The sequence below is a fragment of the Cryptomeria japonica genome, chromosome 1, assembly GCF_030272615.1.
Source record: "Cryptomeria japonica chromosome 1, Sugi_1.0, whole genome shotgun sequence".
Classification (NCBI taxonomy): Eukaryota; Viridiplantae; Streptophyta; class Pinopsida; order Cupressales; family Cupressaceae; genus Cryptomeria; species Cryptomeria japonica.
Genome location: NC_081405.1, coordinates 650,308,146 through 650,314,145, shown reverse-complemented (window position 1 = coordinate 650,314,145; position 6,000 = coordinate 650,308,146).

Genomic DNA, 6,000 nt, shown 5'->3' with positions numbered 1-6,000 from the left:
AGATTGTCCTGATTGCATTTAACAGCTTAAATCTAGGAGATTGGCTGATTTTATTGGAATTTGCTACCTCTAAAAATTCAAAATCTCTCTCTCTCTCTCTAGTGCATGAGTTTTACAACAATAAGCCTTACTTACACTATTCCCGTTAGACGAAGCCTTAGAATTAAGTCTTTCCAAGGTTTAATTATTGAGGAGATGGAACCTAATTTGAATGGCCTTTCTAACGAGGACATGGGTAATTCCTCTAATCCTCTTAATGATGAAGAAGTTCTCCATGAGGTTTCTGTAGAACAACTTTCGAAATTGGATAACCAATTTGATGATTTTCGACAATGGATGTCTCAAGAATACCCTGATAGTGAAGCTCTCTCCTTAATTGAGGGTCTAAAACGTATGGTTCAAAGTGATAAGAATGGAATTGATATTTTGCGTGGTATTGCACACATTGTGGATTCGAATGTGATGCCTATGAAAAGTTGTGCCAAAACTTTAGGTTATACACAACCTCCTACTCAAGTTGATCATTCTATTCCTTTGACAACTCCTATTGCTAGTATACCTACTTTTACATCAAACATAATGACTACTTCAATACAAGACATTCCTCCTATGATCACCAGTCATGGGGGCAATCCTTCTTCTTCAATCAATCCTCTTCCTTCATTCAATCCGACTTCTTCATTCATTCCTTCAATGAGTGTTCCTATTATATCTCCACAAATAAACATGACACAAGGGGGCAATTCATTTAACCCTTCCATTCCTCCTTGTAGTGTTCCTCCTTTCCAATCATCTCCTATGACTAACTATCATAGTGTCCCACCACCTTACTCTCTACCTTCTTTCAATAACATAACACCTCCATCACAATCTAACACGTCTAATATGAACTCTTCGACTGAAGCGACCATTAACAATCTTGCACAAACTGTCTCTTCTTTACAGCAACAAATTGCCTCTATGAATCAATCTAAGTTTAGTGTGCCCACATTTGATGTTGCGAGCCCACTTTCTCTTGACATTGTTCGAGCTATTCCCCCTAAACATGTTGAAATTCCGCATTTGGAGCTTTATAATGGTAAGGGTGATCCTCTAACACATGTTAAGACCTTTCAAACAATATGTACCGATTTTGCCTATGACCAAAGGTTGCTTGCAAGACTGTTTACTAGAACATTAAGAGATAAAGCCCTACAATGGTATTGCTCGTTGCCTTTTTATTCTATTACTTCTTTCGAACAACTTGCAAATGCTTTCATTCAACAATTTCAAAAAAATATAAGTCCTAAAGTTACTTTGATTGATTTAATGCATTGTAAACAAGGTGTTAAGGAAAAAGTGACTGATTTCATTGGTAGATATAAGCATTTGTATGCTCAAATTTCTTTTCCAGTGCCTGACAATGACATTCAAAGAATCTTTATTTCTAATTTACAAAAAGATATTAGAGAAAAACTCCTGTTTTCTGAGTTTACTTCTTTCCAACAGTCGTGCGCAACTCTTCACAATTATCAACTGACTGTGAGTCAAATGGAACAAGCAAATCCTATGGCTCCGAGTGATAAGGGTGATAGTAGTCAACAACCATTTGGGAATTTTAAACCGAACAGAGAGTCAATTAAATTCAATGAAAACATCATCAACAACCATGTGAATGTAGCATCAGGTGTGCCTCCTATTTCTAAGTTTTTCAAGAAAGAAAGAAAGTTTACTCCTTTGAATGAATCATTGCATAGTATTATGAATAAGTAATTGGAACAAAATGTGCTTACTCTTCCTCCTATAAGGCAAATCGATCCTGCAAAGATTAACTCACCCTATTTTGATAACAAATCTTTTGTCAATTTCATCGTCATCCTGGGCATGATACTGAAAAATGTTTTGCTTTAAAGGGTAAAATTCAAGATTTGATTGATAATAATACTATTTTTGTTTCTGGAGTGAATGATAAAGGCAACACATCTGTAGCTCCTCCTAACCAAAATCTTCAGATTTTTACTGATCCATTGCCTTCTCATACCTCTAATGTGATTGCTACTACTGATTCCTCTGTCTCACCTGATGATCTTGTGTCTATGACTCCGAATGTGATTAACTTTGTAGAGCAGCAGAAAATCCCTAAAGAACCTTCCATCACCTTTGATTCTAGTGAAACTATCAGGGCACCTGATGGTCCTTTATATATAGTTGCAAAAGTCAAGAATACACCTTGCCGTGGAGTGCTTATTGATCCTTCTTGTATGGTTAATGTCATTACTGAAGAATTTCTTTTTACTTTGCAATTGAATCAAGTGATCTATGACGTAACAAATGTGGTTGTGAAACTATTTGATGCATTTTCTTCTCCTGCAATTGGTTCTATTACATTACCTATTGAGGTCCATAACAAATATCTTGATGTGAGTTTTGCTATTATTCCATCATCCGAACAATTTCGTGTGAAGCTAGGCTATCCTTGGCTATCTTCCATGAAAGCTATTGCTTCTCCTATTCACAAGTGTTTGAAATTTCCCCATAATGGTGAAATTGTTACTATCAATCATAGTCTCTTTAAACTAGCTGAAAGAACTTCTAGCGTTCCTCTTGATTACTTTTGGCCTAAACAATTCCAATCTCTTCCTCCGCGAAGTGATCATCTTTTTAAATCTTATCAAAAGTGGAAAAAAGATATGATCCTATCTCTAAGTGAACCTAGAACACCCAAACTTGACATTCCTATCGTTCTTGAGAAGGAAGTTCTTCCTTTGAAAGATAAAACTAATGTCTTTCCTCAAGAAGATTCCCAACCCATCCCTATGGATGTGACTATGTCTATATCTAATAAACTTCCTAAAAGTAGACCTATCCCTCCTCATCATGATGGACTTGGTCTCCTTCCTAAACCAAGTATTCCTCCCTTATATGGAGTAGTTCCTCCTCCTTCCTCTTATGGAGAGAAGAGACCTTCCTCTTCTCCTATTGTTCAACCTAAGAGACCACAACCTAAAAACCCAAGTGATAAGGATGAGATCATTCCTCCTCCTCAATCTTCTCAACTTCCTACTAAGACTAGACGAAATTGTTCTACATGTGAACGCTGACGAAAGCGTCATCTTAGAGCTCAGGCAGCTGCTTCTCAAACTTTGCAATCCCCAAAAACACCTTTAGCCAGTATTATTCCATTTTCTCCTCAGCCGATGATTGAGCCGAAATCTCCTAAACATATGATTCATGATGGTCTTGATCCTGTGTGAGTTAAAGATCCTATTTTTATAAATCTTGATGATGACATAGATGAAAATGTTATTCATGATGAAAATGTTACTCCTGTTGATTCTGATAGTGAATATGAATATGTTGATGTTGATAACCATCTATCTAATGAATTTTCTAAAACACTTATCTTAGCTCCTAGACAAGAACACCGTGGCTTGGGGTATGAACATAGCCCTTGTTTGGATCTTGTGATAGCTCCATCTGCTGTGTTGGATGTTCCTCCTCTAGCGTGTTTCCTACCTTCCTGAAATATTGATCAGCAAGATCGGGGGGTAGATGACATGCTAGACTAGTTCATTAGCATAGCAGACTCTCTCCCCCTCTCTTGATCTTTTGTTACTTCTTCTATGTGTTATTCTCATTCTTCTATTTGTTGTCCTTAGTGTTTTCTACTTGAGGACGATGCAAAGCATTGAGATCTCTTGGTCTCTCTCATGTTGACTCAAAAGACACATGTGTTCCCTTCATCTAGGTGACCTTCCTTGATTGGGGAATGAAGAACAATTATGCATACATACATATGATATACATGAATTATCGTACAGCATACTGACCCCAAGGAAAGCGAAGTCACCTTGTGCTTTGTGTTTTGTGTCTATTATCCTTGGGCTTATCTCACACTTGGGGGCTAAATCCTTGTGATAACGTGCTCCTTTCTCATTTTTTATATGTATCACTACCTTAAAGCAATCACCCCCGGTGAGGCATGTGCGATCGCTTTAACGTAGGGGGGCATACATCCCATCCATATCTTTTCAAGATACTTGAAAATTTCTTGACAAATTTAGCTTTGCCTTGAAAATTTTTGATATCTTTCTTGCATGACTCATAGTGAGGGAACCTTACTACTGACAGTCATGGTTATCCCTTGTGATCTTCCCTTTTACTTTGTCAATCGAAGTCGTAAGATCCTTAGTCCATTGGGGGCTTGGTGTATCTTGCCTCTTTGACGTGGTGAAAGTTTTTCAATGTTGTTTCCTTGTACTTTACCGGAAGTATGAGCGTACGCTTATACTCCCGCTAAAGTGGGGGCTAAATGTAGCGTCCTAAAATTGTGACACTAGCAATTTCGACTGCATTTGGGTCTTCATGATGGCGATGCAACACGAAACCTGAATGGAGACCCCGAAACTTGTTCATAACATCAAAAACTGCATTTTTCAGCACCCTGGCCTGATCCTCCTTGCACCCTGCTGTCCCTGGAGGTGGGACCATGGCGCCCAGCGCCCTGGTCCTTCAAGACTAGGGCACCCAGTGCCCTGGTCCCCCAGGACCATGGCACCCAGCGCCCTAGTCCCCCAGGACCATGGCGCCCAGCGCCCTGGTCCCTGGCCCTATTTTTGGGCCCGGTCTCTTTTGGGTCTCGGGTCTTTATGTTTGCAAATTGAAAAATAATATTTCTTGGTCGGCCTAAGGTCGGGAAAATCAGTCTATCAGCCCTAATTGACAAGTATATAAACTACATTTCCTCTCCCATTTTGGTAGATGAAAAAAAAGGGGCAAAAACGATATTCAAGCATTCAAGCATTCCTTCAAGCAATTGAGCATTCTAAGTCTCCATTCAAGGCTAAGTGTTGCATTCAAGACAAGGATTCAACCATTGAAGAGGAGATCACATACAACATACAACATACTACATACATTACACCTTCGCATGTAAGAATACAAACATTCTTACAACAAGGTATCAGTACTTGTTTACATTACAAACATTTACATTTACAACATTCTCATTTCTTGGTTAATTCCAAAACCGGGGTTTGACCTAAAGGCAAACCCCTCATCCCTAACCCCCCAATCGTCCTCTCTTTTCTGTGTGTAGGTTGCAGGTACGCGGCTGTAATTGAAGATCTGGAATCCTTGTGCAGAGACGAACAGATCCACCTTCGTTTCGCGGACTTTTCGGAGGACCGTGTGCACGCCGGGCGCCATCGTCTTGTCAACTTTCGCTCAAATTTGTAGAACAGCACCGTCTCGACATTTTACTGCTAATTCCAGGTCCGCAGCTTCATCCCATATCCCTATCTCTGTTTATAAGCGAATCTTTCCTACTTTACATGCATTCCTAGTTCAATCTTTCTATCTACATTCTTTACAAAAGAGGGTATCCTTGATGTCTTAACCCTTGAAACTCATTTAGAATCCAATCTTGCATTGCGTGGGATTGGATCTTGTGGGTTTCAACCCCTCTTTTGAATGTAAAGTCTCCCTTAAGTGAAAACCATCAACCCTAGTGACTCTCCCTTCTCTCTCCTTGGAGTTGGGGAGGGGAGAACAACTAGGGTTCGATTTTTCCGCTTTACAGTGTCCACTTTGTTCTTGAGCCAACTAAACACAATTTTGTTGTTTATTTGGTGAAGGGTTGTGTGATAGGGCCCAATATGTTAAGAGTTAGAAAATACAATGAGTTGGTTGCTTTCTATAACTACAAAATTGTTGCAATGCCTCATATTTTTTAGTGTTTTGTTTTTGTAGTCAATAAATGATGCATATGTATGTGTGTGTATGTGTGTATATGTGTGTCTATGTCTGTCATTCTTTGTCTCTATATATCATGCACATACACACAAACACACATTAACATACATATATACATAGTTAATTATATATTGCATTATATATAGAGAGAATGACACACAAACAAACACACACATGTACACACATACATATGCATTGTTGGATGACTACACATTTCTCAACCAATTATGTTGTGTAATAATATGGACAGTAAATGGCTTCAACCAT